At 52.4% G+C, this 21,922-nt stretch overlaps 1 long non-coding RNA gene across 3 annotated transcripts in view; it reads right to left on the bottom strand.

Moving 5' to 3' along the window:
- LOC118888717 overlaps positions 1 to 12,047 on the bottom strand; it is a 41,328-nt gene extending 29,281 nt beyond the window's left edge. For all 3 annotated transcript variants that reach the window (XR_005018355.1, XR_005018356.1, XR_005018354.1), the window contains exon 1: positions 11,895 to 12,047. This is a non-coding gene — a long non-coding RNA (uncharacterized LOC118888717). The remainder of the gene's footprint in view (positions 1 to 11,894) is intronic.
- Between the last annotated feature and the right edge of the window lie 9,875 nt (positions 12,048 to 21,922).

Raw genomic sequence — 21,922 nt, 5'->3', positions numbered from 1 at the left:
GCTTTAAAACCTAGAGGCGCGGGTTCCTTTCAAGCTCCCTGAAGCCTCTGACCTCCACTTTGCCATTCTCCCCTGTGCCCTCACTTTTTTTTTTTTTTTCCAAGGCGAGAATAAGATGGCGAGAGGAAGGTTACTCGTGTCCTCAGCTCCCAGGACTGGAGATGGTAGAACATGAGGACCGGGAGGTCACCCGCAGCCTGTCACTTGGAGTTGTCGCCCTCTTCCCCCCCGCTGGAGTTCCTGGTTAATAGGTTGCAGAAGGGGCATTCCTCGCGGGTCCCAGGCGGGATCCGAGTTGCATGAGTTTCACCTCCCCTTCAGTCCCGAGAAAACCCCTCTGTTGTGGGCAAAGCAGGCGGCCCTCAAGACCGCATCTTCATGGTGTTTTTTTATGGAGCCTCCTGCCAGCTCTGCATTCTGCAGGGAAGGTTACCCCAACAACTCCCACGTCCCACCGGAGGAGCCTCGAACCCTCTCCAGTCTGGTGCAGGGGTTATCGCGGGCACTCGGCGCGCCCACGGTGCCGTTGATCTCCGCCGAACCCTTGCTCCGCTGTGCCTCCTCCCCGCTGGGGCCTGCGCGCGGCTCCGGCTCGGAGGCGGCACAGTTTCCATTCGGCCAAGGATCCCCTCCTGCCTCCCCTGCTTTCTGCCCGTTATCCCGCCGGCCCTTTTTCACTCTAAGCGATTTTCCTGGAAGCCAGGACAGGCCCCACTGTATTCACTGCGCAAAATCCCGCTTTTAAAGCCCAGCTGGGGGCCTTGGTCCCTCGTAGAAGACAGAGAAAGAGCGAGATTGAGAGCCCAGTGGGTGGCCCTCTTGCAAAGAGAAGGCTCCCCTTCGTTTGCATCTCTGCTCAAGTTTTAAAAAGTTATACTTAGGACCTGCTGTCTATTCCTTTACTGTGGGTCTGGAAAATATATATATTGGAGAAGCTGATCTGAGGGTAGCGGCCGCCCTGTAGACATGCGGCCGCTCCCTCCTTAAACCTCCAGGGCGGGACGTTCTGCCCTGGCAACTTGGGTGTCTGCGAAGGCTCTAAATGTGAGATTTGAGGGGCAGTCTACTTTTCCCCACCTTCCTTCTGTAATCACTAAATCCAGGGCGCCAGAAGCCAAGTTCTCCCCCTCGGCCTGGCATAGGAGAGAAAGCTTCCGCAGCTGAGGCCTGTCCCACCGGCCCAGCGGCCACCCGGGTCCTGCCGCCGCTCCCCAACTCCAAGGCGCTGGCAGCGGCTGCTCCAATTGACAGAAACTAGAGGAATCAAGGATTTGAACTTGTAAAACCAGTTAGAGCAACTCTTACAGTTTTCCCTGTCTGCCCACCTGTTAAAGAACACACATTCTTAAGTGGTTTGACTCCATAATTCAGGGATGAGGAGACATTCTTTATTCCGGTCTCTTCCTCCACTGTGGGATCACTGCTCTTAATACAAGCACTTCAGAGAAGTTCTCAGGAATCTAATTTCTGCTCATCCTGGTCTCAGACTTAATGAAACCCAACTATAATTTAGATTATTTCCCAAAAGTACATTGTCGTTTGTCTAACATAGCTAGGTAAAAATTAAAATTGGCAAGTTGATGATTAATTAGTCCTTGTTTTTTTCTTCTCTTCCTAAAGTCTGCCAAACTAATAGAAATTGATTTTAGATGACTCCAATTTTAGCATAATTGGCATTATTTATGCTTGTTCGCAAAGTCTTCTACAGCCCTGTCAAACCAGCTTCTTTGCATCTACTCAGCCTGGTCCCATTTCAGAGTTCCTTAGAACTGTTCTCATAGAACCCACCCTCCCCAGTTCTTTTATTTTTCTCCCCCTGCCCGCCATGGATCAATTACAGAGACAATTGATTTTCCTGTGCCCTGTTTGAACCAGAAAGTGCTGACATCTTGAGGGGTGGACGAAATATGAGTGAGCACGAAATCCCACAAAATATGAAGTAGCCAGGCCAATCTCCAGGTTTAACGATTAAAGTTGTGTGTGCATATACATATGTATGTGTAAGTATATACTTTTGTTTATCCACCCGAACTTGCCTAAGATTGACAGTGGTAAGAAATTTTAATGTAACGTAGGAACACAAGCTGAATGAGAAATCATCTTAATACTCTGGATAAATGAAGAGGAGACCCCAGACCTAAACGTCTAGGAGTAAATCACTAATCATGAAATCCAAAACTCTTCTGAGCTAGAGTCCTACGCTTGCCAGAAAATAATCATTTTTCTCTTTTATTGGAAATAAGATCCTAAATTCCTTTGACTGAAGGGAAGTTACGAGACAAGATGCAATTTTCTCTTTCTTTTCTGACAACTCTGTCATCCAAAGGATCACAGCCATGTCAGGGTGTCTGTCTTGGAAAGAAAAAAAAAAAAAAAAAGGAGAGAGAGAGTGAGCTAGTGAGCGAAACGCTGCAGCCCGTGGCCATCTTTGCATCAAAATTTTCCAGACCTCTATTTTTGATTGTGATCCCACTGATCTGAGTTTGAAATGCAAGCACAGTGAAGCCCCTAAGCCTTCAATCGTGTGAAATTTTCAAAAGATCTCTAGAAGCAATCTCAGGCTGCCTGACCCCTGACAGGCGCCGATCTCTTTATTCCTCTCTCTGCCAGCACTTCATTTGTTGGAATATCTTTCAGATTTGCACCTCCAGATGACAAACCTGAGTGTTTATTATGTGTACATGAATCGGAAATCTTCAAGCCCGCACAAAAGCACCATCTTAAACATAATATTTAATTTCCCAGCCTAAGTGCCTGCTTCTTTATTTGCTTTTCAATAGCTTAAATATTTTTTCCAGGTCTCCCCATATGTCACTTTGATATTTAGATGATTCTCTCTTTTAATCATCATTTCCCCCTTGAAAAAATCCCCTGTTGCCTGCCTCTGCAGGGCTCACACTGCAACGTCACTGCGCGGCGGGCAGCAAGGCCGCCGAGCTGGACGCAGAGCCGATCCGAGCGCGGGGGTTCCTCTCCAGGCAGGGTGGGGGCCCGTGGAGTTACAGAGAAACGCTTGCTTTTTAGCCGGCGGCCAGGGCTGGGTCGGGACCGGTGACTACCCTCCCATCTCATTCCACCTCTCCTCCTTCAAGCCCTTTTTAATTCCTTCTATTATTTAAAAAAAAAAAAAAAAACCCTCAGGTGGCTTGGAAAGGTGCCGCTTTAGCTGCTGGAAGTCGGCCCCCGAGCTGACGTCTCTGAGCTTGGACACCGCGTTTAGACATCTTACCCAAGTCAGCCGGGCACCCCTGCCTGCCCCGGCATCCCCTCCCACCAGCCTTTCCGTGGGCCCCTAAATCCTGGGGACTTGAGGGCACTAGAGGCAAAGGGAATGTGGGGGAGGGCTTCTTGGGAGAGGACTGCTTTATTAAAATGCCCTCTGTCAAATAATTCCGCGGAAAAGATTTGGGGGTGGGGACTTTGCCCACCCCTCCCCCAGTCTCAGCCCCAGACTGAGCTTTAGATCCCAGCCAGTCGCCCAGGTGGACTGAGCTGGGACAGAGACGCACACCACCCTGCATGCGCGGGAGGTGAATCGCCACCCACAAGCCCAGTCCCAGGTCGGGGAGGTGGTGGGCTGAAGCCTGAACGACCCTCCCTCTGTGTTTGGATGGGCCGTGTTGCTATGATTAACTTATTAAACCCCCTCGTAATTATTTTAATTTGACTCGAAAAAATACTTTGGGCGGCGTTGCGATGTTTGTTTTTATCCATCCCCCCCATAAAACCTGTGTTAAAACAAATGTTACTTTTCTCTCTCTGTACATAGACCCTCCCTTTTTGAAATAGACCGCAGGGACTGCCATTAGATCGAATGGCAAGTCTTTATGGAAAGTGTTTTGCATAATTACATACCAAAGCCAGAACAGTCACCTCCACATTTTATGGGTCACAAACCATCAACAATTGCCACATTATTGTCCACGAAACCTTAGTCCCTTCATTGATGGAGGGACTCCACTGCTAATCTAGAACGGGAAAGGATGGAAATTTCTTCTAATAAGAACCTGAGATTATGTCCCCACTGACAACGTGTTTACATATAGTTATAAAGTTCAGAGGACCGACGGGGAGAGGAGAGGAAATCGGACTAGGCCTGATTAAGAGCGGCGCATCGGTCTAATATAGATAGTGCATCAAAAGGAGTGGCTGAATGCCTCTCCCCTTTTCAGATCCGACCCTTTCCTACCTTTGTCATGCAGTAATTAAGATATTCTTATTTAGACTGACAGCTTCTCTAGTAACTGAATAATATTAGCTCTTTTGATGTCAAACTTTTGACAGTTATCACACCAGCACTGGGCAATTTAGCACAAATGCCCTCCTTTAAAAAAAAAAAAAAAAAGATAGAAAACCTCCATCGACTTTGAAGAAATCTAATAAGTGTGATCCTTATCACCAAATGATCTAAATCGCCGCCGACTGGCCGCCCAGTTATAAATTACAATTGGTGTTACATAATGAAGCCGAATTTGGGTTTTAGCTCATTGAAGCAGTATTGGTGGGAACTGGGGCGGGGACCCCCAAATTCCTGCGTCCCCATTCCCGACCCCCAGAGCCTCTGTCCACTGTGGAAGGAAAACTTCACAAAATCTGTGGGGTCAGGGCAGGGATGGGGGATCCAGCCGAGGTACGGGCAGGTGCAGGCGCAGACCTCAGCGCCCTCGTCCCAGCTCCGGAGAGCCGGGCAGGACTAGGCACCTACTCCCGGGATGACACTTCGCCGTGGCTTTCGGAGCTTGGTCGCCAAATTTGGGATTTGCCAGATGGCAGGATTATCTTCGCGTCTGTTATATTATGTGTGTGTGTGTCGGGGTGGGAGAAAGGATGGAGAGCGAAGGCAGGGAAGTCCAGAGACTGCTCTGGTTCCTTTAAAATACACGCACGTTCCCTCTTTGCCCACTCGGGCTATCGCCGCCTGGCCCCTTACTGATGGCCTTGGCATCTCCCAGCCGCCCCGCGGCAGGCAGCAGGCAGAGACCCCGCCACCCCTGCCCGCATCTCCAGACCCGGGCCCCGTTACCCAGATGCGAGGAGCTAGGGGAGGGGGATGAGAGGGCTTCCCTCTGAGGAGAAATAGAGGGGCAGGAGAGTTGGAAGTGAAGGGGGCAGAGAGGGCAGGTTGAGAGGGCTGAGACTGTGATGGTGACACCTGGAAGGCATTGTCCTTGCGAGCGACACCTGTCAATCTCCGCTCTGGGGTCCCGGGGCCGGGGGCGGGGAGGCCACGGGTCTCCGCGGTGATGTCATCGCAGAGTCCCTTCCCGGCGGAGGGCGGGGAGGACTGAGGGGAGAGGGGGGACCGGAGCCAGGCGGACTGGGAGAAGGGTAGGGGAGGAAAAGAGAGAAAATAAACAGTAATTGCTCTCACTCGCCGCGTCCTCTGCTCTGGATTTACATGGAAATCAATAATCCAACTTTACTGTTATTTCTAATCTTGAATGACCCGTCTTGCCTTTTCATTGGGGGAGGAGGAACAGCTTTACAACGTCCTATCCCACACCATCCTCCATCCCTGGGAGAACCCCGTTATTCCAAAAGCCTTGAGGTGACTGACCCTCCTTCCAGACCCAGCTCCCTCTTTCCTGGCGGCCGTTCCAAGCCGGAGGCTTCAGGCTTAAGGAGGAAACATTCGGGGATGAGTTGTGAAAGTCCTGTGATATTGCAGGGGGTGAGAGGAGAGTTAATTAACGCGGGGCTGGCTCAGCGAGTGGGAGAGGGGGAATCGGCGTGGGTGGGCGGGCCGGGTCGAACATCGGGGTGCGCTCAGTGCTGGGGGCTGGTGATCTGGAGGCCCAGCTTGGAGGCCTTGGCTGGGGGGGGGGGCGGGGCGGAGGGAGTGACCTGCCGTGGCCTCCGCGGGGGCTGCTGGCGTGCCCCAAGGACTCTCCTGTTGGTCCCCGGGAAATTCTGATCTCCCACCTACTGAGCTCCCACCCCACCCCACCGAGCGCTACTGGACTCTCCCTCTTCCTATTCTTTTCGGCCTGAGCTAATTAGCAGCCTGCCAGCAGCCTGATTTATGGAAACGCTCGGGCGGGCGGAGACGCGCTGCTCGCCGGGTCCGGCTGCCTCGGGGCGGAGTGGAGGAGGAGTCTCCACCTGCCCCCTCCGACGAGTTTCCCTCCGCCCGGCCGGAAACTGGAAGTTGCCGTCCCCGCTCTCCACCCTCCACCCCGGCGGGTCCGGACGCGCCCTGCGCCCCTCATGCCCCAGCCTGGGACACTGGGAACCCTGGCGCCAGCGGGGCGGGTGGGGGGTGGTGGCCGCGCAGCCGACGGCGGAGTCCCAGCCGCCGGGTTCCAGCCCGGCTGACCCGGAGGGCGGGCTGGGAGCGGGATGTGCGGGAGCCCTGTGCGCCCGGGTGGGGCGCCTCCTTCCCCGCGTCGCGGTCTGTAGAGAAGGGAAATCGACCTGAAGGGGGAGAGGACGCTGCACGAGGTCGGCAGCAGGCCCCCAGGCCGCGAGGTGGCGTCGCAGGCCACGGTGGGCCGAGTGGAGCCACCAGCCCAACTTGCCCCCACGTCGCTAGTGACTGTCCCCGGGGAGGGTGTGGTCCTCTTCACTCTCTCTCCCCATCACTTTCTCCTGGGTCTCATCCTCAGAGTCCTCTGAGTCACAGCCTCCAGCCTAGAGTCAGAATTTCGAGCAGGGCTAAGGCAGGGGCAACAGAACGTCTCTAAGAGCCAACCGGCCTGGCACTTGCCCCCAAACTCGGGCGCTGTCTCCTCACTTTCCTTGGGTTGCGCTCGGTGGTCCCAGGACAGAGGAAAAGAGAGTTACTCCCTCTCTTCTCAGTTGACCCAAGAAGTGAGGATGGAGAGGGAAAGGGGTGGAGGGCTCAGGGGATAAAGTGCATAGGACCTGTTGCTGGTGCTCCAGCAGAGCGGCGCCTCTCCCGGGAGGATATCGAATGCCGATTTCTCCAAGAAACAACGTCGGAGAGGGGCAAAGGAAAAGGGCGGAAACCTCTGTGCCCTTCTCGCCTGGGAGAAGTGTTTGAGGAAAGAGACCCTAGTCGACCCAGAGGGCAAGAAGCTCCGGGCATGCTCCTTCAGACTTGGGGTGGGATAGGGACCTGGGGGTGAAGTCACTGGGAAGGGGACTGTCCCCCCAAGCCTTGGTTTGACTAAAGTTGCAGTTGTGGGGAACTTAAGCTCTCCAAGAAAATGTGTCAAGTTTATTTTAAAACACCCCACCAGTTCACCTTCCTTAGAAGCCATATCTGAACCCCTTGCCTGGGGCAGGTGGAGAACTAAGACCGTTCTCCCCATCACAAGACCTCCGGATGCCTGTCCCGGTCCCTTTCTTTTCCGGGTTCCCTTGTAGATAAGGCCATTTGATGTCCCTGAGAACCCGAAGCACCTCCGTCCCCTCCCCTCCCCACCCCACCCCCAGGATCCCTGGGCCCCTGGGAGATTTAGTTTCCTGCTCTTCTTCCCCACCTTCCTCCCTGCCTCTGCCGCCATTTTCGAAGGGTTAGTTAAGGCAGGCCGGGGGTCGGGGGTCAGGCAGGCCCCGGTCTTTCTCCGCTCGGCTGGAGGAAGTTGGCACCCTCAGCTGGGTGAGGCATATATCATGGCATTTACCGTGGGTGGCGGCCCCTCTGAATTTCCAGCTGTTCTGAGGGCTAGGGTCGCCTGCCCAAGACACACTGCGGTGGCCCAAATCTGCCCAAGTCCAAGCGGAAATGGAGACCCACCCCTGCCAAAATGTCACCTTCAGGCAGCACAAGTCCCAGGACTGCTCAGTCACCCAAGGGCCAAGCTCCAATCTCAGAGCCTTGCGGGGCCGCCGCTCCCAGGGCAATCGCAAGCAGATTTCAGGGTCTGCAGCCCGCACAGCAAATGCTGGCGGTTAGGCGCCCAAGTAATATTCTTCATTCGTCTTTTTCAAAGTTGATTTACAGCAATCGACAGGTTAGAGCCTCATCTGACTTCATTACTTTTAAAAGCTGTCTATTTCACAACTGTCACTTTTCATCGCTTAACTCAAATAAATACTTGAAGAAATGAATTGGAAGAGACTTTTAGATCATGTTTGTAATCCTTGGTCGCCACGTTAACATTCCTCGTGACCTGACCCTCTGAGTTTCTGCAGACTCCTAATGCCGAAATTTCCTGCGTTTATACCAGAAAACTTCAAGGAAGGTGAGGTGGCCAAAAGCATGGACTAAAAGAAGAAGTGCAGCTGGTGACAAGTCAGCGACCGGGTGCAGCCTCAGGAAAGCTTCCCGGTGGCGGCCAGGGCCCAGGCCGGGCACCCAAAGCCTCTGCGTAAGGGGGCAGCTCTCGGGGCAGGGCGCTCCAGTGGATCGAACTGTTGAAAAGAGGGCCCAGCCTAAACGGCTGCGCGTGTCGCCCGGATCCCAGAGATCCGGGCGCAGAGCTACGTAGGAGGAAGTTCATGCAGGATGGAAATGCTGTTCATCGTTACTATTTATTAGTACTATTATTTCTAGCATTGTTTCCAAACTGGTCGTGATGGGCCCAACAACCGCAAGTTGAGAGTGGCAGGGTGAAAGGCATTCCCTCCCGGTCGTCTTTGACTTAGAGCTTGTGAGATACCCACGGAAGGCAATTGTGAAAACGAAATCGCATGTGTGGAAGTAGTTCAATAAATGGAAATAGTTTCTTCTTCAATTTCGCTGCCATTTGCCCAATGCTGGGTTTTCCAGGGCTGGTGTTAATCTCTCTCTCTCTCTCTCTCTCTCTCTTCCTCTCTCTCACCCACCCACCCACAAGGAACCAGCTCTCAGAAGTAGGTTGAAGAAAGAAAGAAAAGAAAGAAAAACGGGGGGGGGGGGGGGGCGGGGACGAAAGGGAAAAATGTAAAGAACGAGAAGGAAAGGAAAGGAAAAAGAAAAACCTATCAAACTGTAAACTACCTAGTTTGGGGACAAACCAATAACGAATGCATTAGATTTTCTTTCCTTTATTTTATCTTAAAAAAAAAAAAGGAGAAAAAGAAAAAAGAAGCGAAGTCTCCCGAGCCCGGGGAGAAGGAGCTGGGCGACTCCCTCGGCGTGTTTGGGTTCGGCCTTCCACGACTGGACCGAGGCTGACCCCGCGTGCGGTCCCCGGGCCTTGCGGGCCCCGCACCCTCGCACCGGCCCCGCCCGGGTCCCATCGCGAATACGGACTTCACAGATTCCCTGGAGCCAAGGTGCCCGGAATGTGCCCCGGCCTGGGTCCCGCCGCGTTCCCTGCCGCCGCCAGCTTCCCCGTCGTGGCCTCGGGCCTTCGCCCACCCCGAGAACTGGTCGGCCTAGCGGGTCTGAGGGCTCCCCGACTTTTGACGCCGAGGCGAAAGGAAGCCGGCGTGAACGATGCTCGGTGGCCGCCGCCTCACTGCGGGAACGCGGCCGCGGCGCTCGGCGCCGGACAGCCCGGCGCGCTGCCGTACCCTGGAGCGCCACCTCGCTGCGGAAACTGGAATTACGCGGCCATGCCGCCCAGCCTCCTGCCTAACTTGACCGTCACCAGAGTTTTTCCTTCATCTAAACCTTAAGAGAAGCCGAAACGCGCAGGCCTTCTTCCCACCAATTAAAACCCGTGATCTGTGACCGACATATCCCGTGATGTCTGCACTGGGATAAAGGGCAAATAACAGGAAAAAGAGGAACAAATATATAGGTACAATATCTCCAAGTCTAAATTGTGATGCTGCTTTCATAGAAAAGATAAAATAAATGAGCGATGTCCTCTCGGAGGCCACGGGTTGCCACGGGTTCGGGCCGCCGTGTGTTTCGGGCCACTCAGCTGTGGCCAATGCAGATATCTCCCATGAGGCGGGTGCTTATGAAGTCATCCCTTCCCAATTACGAGTTCCACCGAAATCCACTCATTCTGATCAGACGGACATCAGAGGGGCTGCGCCATGCCAGTGGCCAGCCTACTGGGACTTGTTCCCTGCAGCCCTTGGCTCTGCTGACAAAATAACCACAAAATGCAGCCCCTAACTTGTACACCTGTGGGCCAGTGAAAACAGGAACGGCAAGAGTTACAAATCACACAGCATTTCTCTCTAAGGTGCAAGTTTGACCCTATTTTATCCAGTTGGTAACTTAAGAGTTTTGCCCTACTCTTAAGCCCACAAGACTAAAAATATACAGAAAATTTAACTCATATGTGAATTTGTTCAATTTGTTTTCAAAGTGCACTGCCCCAGAGATAGGGTTATAAGTAAAATATTTTCACACACAAAAAAGATTTTTCCTGTTAAAAATAGAGTGTATACCTTATGTTGATAAGATTTGTGTGTTTTCTTTGTTTTCAGGCGGGTACAGAAACTTTTTCTAATTTAGTTTTGACTGCAAGTTTGTTTTTGTTTAAAGGAACTCGGTGGATCCCACATGGAATGATGGCTGAACTGGGAACTATGGGGTGGGGGGAGAGTGTGCACGTGGTGGTGTGTAAGCCCCTGCATTTCCCTGCCTGAGCAAACCCAACATAGAGACCCTTTCTCTGAAACTCTGCCCTCCCTGAGTTGGCAGGGTGAGTTCCCAAAGGGCCAGCAGGCAAAGGAGGGAGTACTCCTCACTGAAGATTAGGAGGCTCTCAGAGAGCCCTTGCTCAGAAATTATAGGGCTGCACCAGGAAAATAGCCAGGTTGGCTTGCTGGGTGGTTTGTCCCTTCTCCATCAGGCTAGGAAACATTCCTGAGATACCGTACAGGAAAGAGGCCCCAATTTCTTAGCAGGATTTGAATAAGGATTCCTCACCCCAGACAGCTGAGAAGGGGTGGCCCAGCCCCTGGGATTCCTGGGGCTTTCTCGCCCAAAGGGATGCTATGCTGGGGGAGAAGGGAGTTGCTGAGACATCCTGGGAACTAAGAGGCAATTCCTGAGAGGTTCCAGGGGTCCACTGAGGGACAGCCATGGGGACCAGGGACAAAATCAGAGAAAAGGAAAGCAGAGAAAATAATATGCTTGAATCGATGTGCCTCTAGTTTTGAGCAGTCTAAATTGGAACGGTTTTTCTTCTCTCTCTCTCTTTCTCCCTCTCTCCTTCTCTTCCCTCCCTTCATTTCTCTCTCCTCCACCCCCTCCGCTTCTCACATTAAGATTTTCTGGGGTTTGTTTTCTCCACCGAATAATGCCTGGAGATGAAAAATGATTTTTATTGCTATTACACTTCCTACCACAAGATGCAGTGCAAGGCGACAGAGTTTGTATTACAACTATGTCACAATGTTTCACTGATGCAAAACATGTAGCCAGAGGGTGTTGCTAATGACTCCTGGATTAGAGCGAGATTGAGACTGGGAGAAGGAGAAAGAGAGAGAGAGAGAGAACAAGAGAGAGAGAGAGGAAAGGAGAAGAGAGAGGAATTTCATTAGAAGAAGGGGGGGGTCACCGTATAATCAAGTCTAATAATCTAATCAGAATATTTTCAGATTTCAAGGTTCTTTCCACGCTTGAGAGTATGAGCTAGAGAGAGAGCAATATCCTTTTAAACACCACAGAGGTTGCCTTTTTTTTTTTTTGCATGTTAATAACTATTAATTATGTTTACAGTCAGTTAAGTGAAGAACTCTCCTTTTGGAAAGAATCTAACTTCGGAAAACGCTTAATATCAGATTAAAGGCATTTCCAGGAGCCGCCCCGCTTGGAGGGAGGTGGGGACCCGGTAATCACCCCGGGGTGTGCGGAGCGCCACGCGGCCTGCAGAGGGTCACCGCCCCCGCCCGCGGTCGTGCACACACTTGCACACCTGCCTGGGAACGCCTGCTGGGGCTCAGGGTACGCGCCGGGGCAGCCCAGGCCCAGCCTGGGCCCGGGGATCGGCCTCCGCTCGGTCTTGGCGAAAAGGTCCCTCCGGGCTCCGAACTCCCCGGCGCCCTCCCGCGGGACCAGCTCTATTTAGGGAAGCGGGAGGTTTCGCGGTTCCTACCGTGGCCCGGGCCGGTCCCACCGCCCTGCAGTCCGCTTCTGCCCCCCGGGGCACAGCGAGAAGGGCATCCCCCTCAGGGCCGGGGCCCTTTGAACCCGGGAGCCCTGGGCTCCCGGCCCGCCGCGCGGAGCTCGCTCGGGGCCCGGCTGCGGAGCGGAGTGTGGGTGGCGGGTGGGGTGGAAGGGGAGTGGGGGAGGCGGAGGGGGGCGGGGGCGGGGGCGGGAGCCGGGCGTTAAGCCTGGAAGCTTGGCTGTTTACCCAAATGATTTTCCTTTCAGGCCCGAGACACCAATGAGACAAGATCAAGCTCCCCTCTTCGCTGTGTGCTTGTGTGTGTCGCCTCCTCCAAGCGGGGCTTTGTGAATGGGGGCTCCGGGACGCCGGCTGGGAGGGATCAGAGGCCGACCCGGGCGCCAGCGCCTCCTCTCGGGGGCCGGGAGAAGCCAGGCGGAGGGCGCGGGGTCTGAGAGCACCGAAGGGCGCCCCAGACGCACAGCGGTCCCGACCGAGGGAAGCGAGCGACAGGGACACAGGCCGCGGAGAGCTAAGGGCTGCATCCCCAAAAGCCGAGCCGGGAGACGCCTGGTCCCGTGTGGGAGGGGGAGGGAGGAGAGAATAATATGAATCACATCCTCCTTCCAGTCCCTTAATTTCTGATCCTTCCAAAGCTTAAATCAGCTCCTTGGGCCACTGATTTCTTCCCGACTCCCTCGCTCGAGATCTATTAGCTGTAAATTAGGCCAAGGTTTTGGTGATTACAGTACAACGCAGGCCGCGTAACACGCGCCGCTGGGCCTGCGCCTGGGTCCCTCCTCGCTCCGAAACACGATTAGAAAGCAAGAAGGGATGGATGGTCTGTATTGACAAGACATTTGTCCTTTTAAAAGGGGTCCACATCCAAGAATATCTATCAGCCTAAGGGGAGTGGGGAGGAGGGAAGGGACTATGATGGGGGCAAAGTCCCAGCCCCAGCGCGGCAGGTGATCGCCGTCCTGGGCGTGGCTCCTGCTGAGGCTCCAGAGGCTGTCCGGGACCGAAACGTCGTTTGCAAAACAATAACAACAATATTAGGAGTATTACTGATAATAAGAAGAATCTGGAAGGCGGGGTGATATTTATTTGAGGTCTTAAGATAAAATCCGGCCTCAAGGCGTCGTATGTATATTTGGTGGCCTGTCTCTGACAACTTATTCCCCTCGGCCTAGGCCGATTAAAGGCTTACCCAAGAACTTGTTTCTGGAAGAAAAAGGTGTCATTCCGATGCTTCTGACCCAGCTACTATTGCTCCCCCTGTCTCGGCCTGCCCCTGCTCCTCCCAAACCCCACACTGAAGGGTCTTTTCTTTTTTCTTGTTTGCTTTTAAAAAACAAACCACCACCCCCTTTCCCAGGAAGTTCTTATTTAACAGAAATTCCCTTCCCTTGGTGCTGACCGGGGCAGGGCGTATTAGAAACCTGCTAACACTTGCTTCAGGCCTCAGTGTCTTCCGTTCACGGTGGTCCAGGCCTGAACAAACACGCTGGGGGAGGAAGGGCAGGGGCCTCGGGTTTTCTCCCAGTATGTTGGGGGTGGAGGGCTGTGCCTTTGGGGCTTAGAGGGGGCAGAAGCAGCTGGTGGACACCTAGGCACGAGTTGGGGGCTTGGGGACCGCAGCTATGCTGTGGTTGATCCCGGATCAACGTGTAGGAGAGAGGAGATGCTCACGGAGGAAACCGGACGTGCCTCATAATAATAAGAACCACAGCTAACATTTATTGAGTGCTTACTATGTACCAGACATCGTGTCCATCCCCCCAGGGAGGCCTACCCTTGGCCGAGGATACACCATGGTGGCCAAGGGTAGGCCTCAGAGCAGGGAAGCCGGGAGGGAGCAGGCAGGTAGCCAGGTAGGTGGGATCCCATGGCTGAGGATAGAGGCTTCTGCCCCGCAATGCGTTTTCTGCCCGGTGAGGAGGGGGCGCTGCGGGCAGCCAGGAGCCGGGTCATGGCATCCTTCCTCCCTGTCTGTGGTCCTTTTCCCACATCCGGCCTGCCCCGCGTGGCCACGCACGGTGTGGGCCCCAAATCTCTGGCCAGGGAAAAGGAAGACCAACAGTTTCAGTGATGTGCTCATTTCTTCCCGCTGGAACTCTGGAGGCAAGTCGACTGGGCCGTGAGGACGGCGAAGGCCAGGCGAGGGTCAGGGCGAGTGCTGGGCGCGCCGAGACCAGGCCCACAGCCAAGCCCGAGGCCCCGTGTTCCGCGCCTCCTCCGCCCTCCCAGACCCAGGGCGCGGCGGCGCTGCTCCAGGCGAGGTGCGCCTCCCTCTCGGGGCCGGGGACACTGCACCGGCTCCGGGGCCTCCGCAGTCCTCGCGGCCCGGTGCGGGCCCCAGGGCAGGAGCGGGGCGCAGGCTGTGCCGCCCCCTGGCCGCGCTCGGGCTGCTCTCCACGCTCCACCCCGCAGGGGTGCTCCAGCCTCCGCTCCGAGGCCTCTCCGGGAACCGGACTTTGGCGCCATGCATGGCCTCTCCCTCCCATCCCCCTAAAACAGGGGCTGAGACTCGCCGATGACCCCGTGCCGTGCCCCGCGAGGGTGGAAAAAAGCAGGCGCTGCTCTGTCTGGAGACAAAAGGCCTCCGCGCTCAGGCTCCTTCGGGCTCAGCCGCTGCGCGTTTCGCACCCGCCTCCGCCTATGCAGAGCATCCGGGAGCAGGTGGAAGTGTCGTGGTAGGGGTGGCTCGTAGTAGAGGGCCTTGATTGATCCCAGAAATTGAACACCTCCGAGTCCAAGGGCATAGGCACGACCCAGGTATCTGCCCTAGCCCACCCCGCCAGCCCCCATCCAGCCATCCTCCTATAAAGGGGCTCCCTCGTCGCTGTTTTTTTGCTTCTGGTCTCATTGCAAATCACCTGGCAGCTCGGAAATGCTCGCTCCTGATATCGACCTGCAGAGGTTATTTCTTTCCTTAAAAACGACTCTGGCTTTCCTTCTTCTACTACGCGCCCAAAGGAGAATTCACTGGTCTTCACATTAAGAAAGAAAAAAAAAATCTTAAAACTCTCCCTGGGTGAGAGAAGTGGTGGGCCGCGCGGAGTTTCCTGTCTCCCCACGCTGACTCCCCGCCGCACCTGGAAAGCTAGTCCTCCGAAGAAGAAATAGCCGTATCCTGCAGTCTATCATTTCGGTATTACAAATAACAACCGTGGAGCGAGAAATACCCCCGGCCTAAGAATACTGACAGACGATAGTAGCGATATTCATAATCGATCCTTTAATAGGCAGACGTCATAAATCATGTTCAATTCCTTGACAGAACAGTACTTTACTTAATAATATAATTAAGATTAAAACTCCAGAGGTATTGGAGGCAGCAGGTATTGATAGCTTCAGAAATTGCGTTCTGGATATGATGGTGGAAGGGGAAAAGACCTTTGGAATATATAAACCCCCTTCCCAAAAGGTGGGGTTTTCAGGGTGCTCCTGTCTAGGGAGCCCTTTTGACCTTTTCTGCCCCCCACTCCCAACATACACCTTTTTTCCCCATCAGTAATTCCCATCTCTGATTAGGTGAGCTAGGAGTAGACCAGCTCTTTCTTAGAAATGGTATGGAGGAGAATAAGGAGAAATAGGTCTTGGCTTGGGTGAATGTCCCGGGTTTAGGAATCCTTTAAAAACCCATTCCTTCAGCCTTGAATCTGGAGGGAAAAAAATGTTTAGGAGACCTAGGAAATGAAGTTTTTTGGCTCTTTCAATACAATTAATTTCCTCAACAATGTTTTCAAAATTACATATAAATCACTGAACATATGCAGGTACCCCATCCACTCAATTTCTGCAATTTAACTACCCGTGAGCCTTTCCAGCACTGCTTTGCAGTCAGAATCATGGACCTCAGGATGAAAACCAACACTTCACTTGAAAAGTAAAACCAGAGGGACAGGGTCCTGTGCAGGGGTGATGGTCTGCTCAGTGCTTCATGAGTAGAGCTGATTGTAAGTGCGGCTAAAATTATTTCAAAGAACAGAATATTAATCAAATCAATCAGAGCTGACAAATGAGAAATATTTGAAAGTCAGGGGTAATTTACAACTTTGTTATTAGTTAAGAATCGCCTGCCTTGTAACAGTAATTAATAACACTTAGAGAGGAACGATTTGGAAATCCCCCTCCCATGCTTTTTATTTTCCTCTGTCTCTTGAGGAAGGAAAGAAAGGAAGCAAATGAGTGATCAGTAGAAACAGGAAAAACACTGAGTCGTTTGTGGGGAGAACAAAACTGGAAAATATAAAAGAAAGGAAAAAAAATTAGCCTCATGGGAGGCCATCAGGAAATAAAGAAAATATAGGAGGAGGGGTAGTAAATCAGAAAATGAATTCTGTAACCATACCCCATGAGCAGGCTGGCTAAAGGTTGAATTTCAAATGGCCCAGAAACCCCATCAAAATGAACAGTGCTGCTAAAAAATCTTGAAAGTAGCTCAGCTCTGAATCAAGCCAGAGCTCAGGGCATTGTCTGTTTTGTTGTTGTTAACAATGTATTTCTTTATAGCCCAGGAGCAGACGTGTGCAGGCTCTTTCCCAAATTCCATCCCTGGAGACCGGACTGGCTTTCATGTTTCTGGTGTTAACTCTCCTCTTGGTCACAGACAATCCCCTCCCCCCAGCCTTACATTGATTATTAGATTGTCTCAGCCCCACCTAAACGGCACACCAAAATAATGACGTTGAAAAACTATAAATCATTTCAGCGTCTGAGCTTGGAAAACCACTTCAGTCAACAGGCTTGCTGTGAAAAGGTAAAGAAATCCCCAGCCTTCTGTTCACTGAGGAAAAGCTGCTACTTCCTCGAACTTTTATTTGTTAGATGGGGGAATTTTTTAGATTAGTTAAAAAAGGATGGAGGGGAAAAAATAACTTTGGCAAACTTTATCTGGTCTTTATTATAAGCCCCAGTCTTGTCTCCTTGAGCTCAGGCTGGGTCTACACAACGTATTTAGAGATTGAGATTTATTGGTCTCTAAATGAAAAGATTCATTTGATATAAGAGGTTAACTCAAAGTTCCTATACTGTGACTAGCTTCGGCAAACGCCTCTGTCAAGTCAGCACAAAAGCAGTTTAAAAAAATCTTAAAAACACACACAGATATAGACACACAAACACACTCGCCCACTTAAGCTGCAAATGCAATTCTCTTTTCTTTGTTGTTTCTTCTGTCATTACAAACCTCCAGCTTCACTCTAGGTGGCTGGGATGGTTGGCTCCCCCCACGCACATGCAGCTGAACTTTGCCATTTTGTATCTTTTGCTTTTACTAGCAGTGAATGAAAGGATAAGGGGAGGGGGGGAGAGAAAGTAAAAGAGGAGAAGTGAACTAATTCAAATAAAGCAGAATACTTTGTAAATGAAGTGCATGGAGGAGAGAGAGAGAGGTGGATGGAGGAAAGTGGCTCTAGAATAAAAATAGACAAACTGTTTGAAAATTGATGAAACGGGTTTTCAGTGATTAGAGTCTATGAACCCAGTAGGAACCTGGCAGAATGTAAGGTTGTGAAGAAGGGTCCAGGAGAGAGAGAGAATATACCAGAGACTTTGAGAGGGGAGCAGGGAGGAGACACAGGGAGGACCTGAGATCCTGGGCTAGAAGCAAACTATGGACATGCTAATGAGGGAAAATTAACCTTCGGGTTGGGTCTGTGACATGGGCCCTCTGCTGAATGCCTGACCCAGGGGCTGCAAGCCGCTTCACTCTGCACCAGCGAAATGAGATAATCGCCCTGAAACTCACCAGCCTTGGTGCACACAGGCTCCGGAACACTGCTGTGGAGAGTGCAGAGTAGCTAGCAGCTCTTCCAAAGAAAAGGAAAACAGATGAGAAGCGACCAGAAGCACAACCAGGCACAGAAAGCAAACCCATAGACCCTGGGCGCATTTGCTTAACTCCCAAGCCCCTCCAGGCTGGCACGTTAAAGACAGGATCAGGGCCTGCAAAATAAAAAATATTTTCATCTCTCTTGCTCCAGTCTGTCACCAAATGCCCCGGATAACTGGGCGTTGGTGAGGCAACACAAGGGATAAATGGATTTTATCTCCAGGAACGTGGTCACTGGGCCAGGGGATTATTGCTTAGGCAAAGAAAATATATAGGGGGGGGGGATAAAGAACAGAGAGAGGTTGAAGAGGACAGTCACAAAAACAAACAAGCAGAAAAGAAATTTGAAGGGAAATTTTTAAAGTGGAGTGGCTGTGGTTACACATCACAGACACTGAGACATTAAAACACACACACACACACACACACACACACACAGGGATTTTATTAAACAAACAAGCCAACAACCAAACGCACATCAAAAACACATTGGCCCCTGCTGTCATAGGGAAAGGGGATTTGAAATGATTGTGGGGTTCTGGTAGGGACCCTTCTGGCCTTTGTTGCAGTTCTCTCTCTCTCTGTCTCTCTCAGGGTTTTCCAGAAACCCTGAAGTCCCGGATGGAGAAGGGGCCTCCCAGAAGCTGCACAGGGAGGACTCCCTGTTGGAGGCGAAGGGGTCGTGTTTCCAAGTAGAGACATCAACAAACCGCAATCTTAGTGACAGTGACAGCGCAAAATTATGTTTAATGTTGCAAGGGGGAAAGGGGAAATATAAAATTAGCAGAGAAAATGTTTCCCAGACCTTCCTTACAATTAGGGCCACAGCATAGGGATGGATGGGCACAAGACGGGGTGGAAACTCGAGGACCAGACCCTGCAAGTCCACAGCACTGGTGGAGGCAAAGTTCCTTCCCACCCGGGAGTCCTCATCCCCTGGGAGGAAAAGGAAGGCTTCTGGAGAGAGGCTAATGACATTCTGCCCAATCACTTCACTCGGTTCAGAACCTTTCTTTTGGAGAAGAGAAGAGGTTCTGGATGTTCTAACGTGGTGGAGATGACAGTTCAATGACTGGCCTGCTCAGTCCCAAAGCCACAGGGTATTAAAATCAGTGATGAAGCTGGTGAAAGGGCAACCCAGCCTGGAAAATGGAGAAGGAAGTGGGGAGACAGATATGAGACCTCAGACGCCTCCCCCTCATTTTGAAAACCTGGGTGTCTATAGGGAGAAGATGCTGAGGGGAAGTAAGAATTATGTAATAAATTAGCAAGCCCCTCTTTGGAACTTGCTAGCAACCCTGCCTCAGCGGCCCAGTATAGGCGAGCTGGACCCCACCGCTTTCTCATGATGCTCTGTGTCTCCATAGGCGCTCCCCTGCCAGCCCCTGCTCAGGCCAAGGACAGGCAGACTGCCACTAGGCAGTCAAGGGGATTGGCCCAGAGAGAGTCAGGGAGGTGGCAACGGTGACATTTTCAAGGAGGAAGCAGTTTCTGTTCAATGCAGATTATTTCCTAAACTGCTTATTGAAAGAGACAGAGATGAGAGAAAGCGGGGGGGGGGGGGGGGGATGGAGAATGAATCCCCGATTCTCGTCCTGTTGTGGTTATAAAGAATTTAATTTTGCCTTTGTCTGGAAACCACTGTATTACTGTGGTTATTAAACAACCTGGCTTCCCTTCTTACTGTCAGGCAAGGATAGGAGGGATGAGAGAGAGGGTGAATGGAAAATTCATTTTCAAATAATACAAATTAAAAGTAAATGTATTTTTAAAAACTAAATCGGGCTGATAAAGGCAGGAGATGAGAAATTGCAGTAAGAGAGAGAAATGGGGGAAAAACATAGAAAATAGTATGATTTTTTAAAAGACTAATCTGTGCAGAATTATCAGGAAAAACAACCCGGGGTGGAAAAAAGCCACTGCCATTTCTTATGTGGTAGCTCCACGACCTTAGGAAAAATGGGGAAGCAGCTCTACGTTGGGGTTGTAGTTTCACACTTTGATTTTAGCAACAAGTATCAAAAGATCTAAACTAATTGACTGTAGAGTTCCTTGGCCCTTCTCCAAAGAGCAATATAGATTTAATTGTATGTTGTTTAAAATTCCATTTCTCGAACAGTGTGAAACATGTAATAAAAGTCATAAACCGTATCGGAGATTTCCCCCCCGCCCCCGACACACACACACACACACACACACACACACACAAGCATAAATACCCAAATGACACTTGGAGATCTTAGCTAATACTTTTAATGGGTTTGAAAAAAAAAAAAGGCATCTGAGAGGGGTAGCCACATAATAAAATCTAAACTGTTAATCCATTCTAACTCATTCAAACAGAACCTGCGGTTGCAGGTAGGATGTTTTGCAGAGAAGGGGTTGGGGTGAGGAGACCCCACGTCAGACCTCTGATTTGTTCAAACTTGGTCCAACTAAACTACACTCCCCTAAAGCAAAGCAAGTTGTGGCCTTCCAGAAGACGGAGCTGAAAGTTGCAACCGAACTGCCTGGCCCGAGCTCTCCTCTCGCTCACCCAGGCTGGGAAGCCAGTTGGCGGCTGTGACTCTCCGCAGGCCTCGGCCCGGCTTCCCCGAGGGAGACAGCGGGGCTGGAGGCGGGTAGGAGCGCTCCAAAGCGGCGTGGCCAAGTCCCCCCCCCCGGCCCCTCCCTGGTAGCCTCACCCCCCCATTGTCCACCGTTATCCCCGACCCCCAGCGGCTGTTCGGGTCTAAAAGCAGCTCCGGCGCTCCCCTTCCCGGCCCGGGGCATCTCTGAGAAGGGAAGAGTCCCAGCCACGCCTGTGATGTGGTCCGGGATCAGCCTCAGCCGCCAAGTTCGCGGCCGCCATCAAGCCGGCGGCTGCGCGCGTTGCTGGCCGTGCCCTGCCGTGGCCACGCGGGCCGACTGCAGGCGGAGATCTGTAAAAAATCCACGTGAGCCACCCCCTCCTCCTGCCGCCCGCGGCCCCTGACACCGCTGCATTGAAGCCGGCCCGGAGGTCCCCGAGGTCTCCGAGTGTGACAGTACTCAGCATAGCGGGTAGATGGCACAATTTTCTAACATTTAGAGAGAGGAACCCACGCTGGGAGCAATAAGTCCATTTAAAAGCCCTTTATTTAAAAGGAACAAAGATAACTGACAAGCGAAGTACAGAGACATCTCAATGAAATTTCCAAAGAAGAAAGAAATCAGAGGCCAAAGCAAATGCGAACTGGGCTTGATGGAACAGGCCAGCACTTTCCTCCCCCTCGCAAAGAAAGATAAAAGACAAAAAGAAAGAGGTGGTGGTCACTGGGGTTTGTGCGCGTTAATAATCACAGTCCGCACCAAATTCTATAAAATCCACAGCCACAGAAACTTTAAAATGGCCGGTGGGCCCTGCCAGGGCAGGTGGGAGAGAGGCCAGATCTGTTTAGGGGAAGAGACTTGGAAGTTTTGCCCTCTGCCTTGGAGGCTACACCCTAACCTTGGCAAATAGCAGCCTCTGGTTTGGTTTGGCCGGGTCCGGGGAGCCTGGAGAATGTGGGCACTAGAGGCACCCACTCTGGACACACTTGGGGCCCTCGGAGGGCCTGGGGGCCGAGGCCTCTGTCCTCGAGCCAGTCTCACCTAGAATGCTGCCCAGGGATGGGCTGGGGGCCCAGCGAGGATCCCACGACCTAAGATTTGGTCAAAGCCTGAGTGCTCAAGAGCCCACTCTCAGGAACAATTGCTACCCCTTAAAAACCAAGAGGAGCGCGAAGGCGCCCACTGATGTGAGTCGGCAACACCAAGACAGCCCACGCTTCGTCGTGTGCTCTAATATTGCTATCACCCACTCCCCACGTCCAAACCTGCAAGCCAGGTCCCCCACTCGCCAGAAGAGGAGACCCGCAGGCCGAGAGGAGGCAGAGGAGGGGGCGAGAGGCCAGGAGAGGGGCGGTGCCCCTCTGGTCCTCGGGCCGTCGCTGGCCCCGGGCAACCCTGGCCCACCAGGCGGGTGGCGGAAGGGGTGAGGTGGCTAACGCCCGCAGGGGGTCAAATGATTGTATTTGGGTGGGTGCTCAACGACATATTTGCTGAGTAAACCTCCCTTGCTGTGCTGAAGGCGAATCCCCGTTGATAAATCCATCATTACCGTTCGGATTCAGGGAGGCAGCCGCGCCACTAAATTCATCTTACATTTGTAGCGCTT

Source organism: Balaenoptera musculus, chromosome 2, assembly GCF_009873245.2.
Source record: "Balaenoptera musculus isolate JJ_BM4_2016_0621 chromosome 2, mBalMus1.pri.v3, whole genome shotgun sequence".
NCBI lineage: Eukaryota > Metazoa > Chordata > Mammalia > Artiodactyla > Balaenopteridae > Balaenoptera > Balaenoptera musculus.
This window is presented reverse-complemented; position numbering and strand designations above follow the sequence as displayed.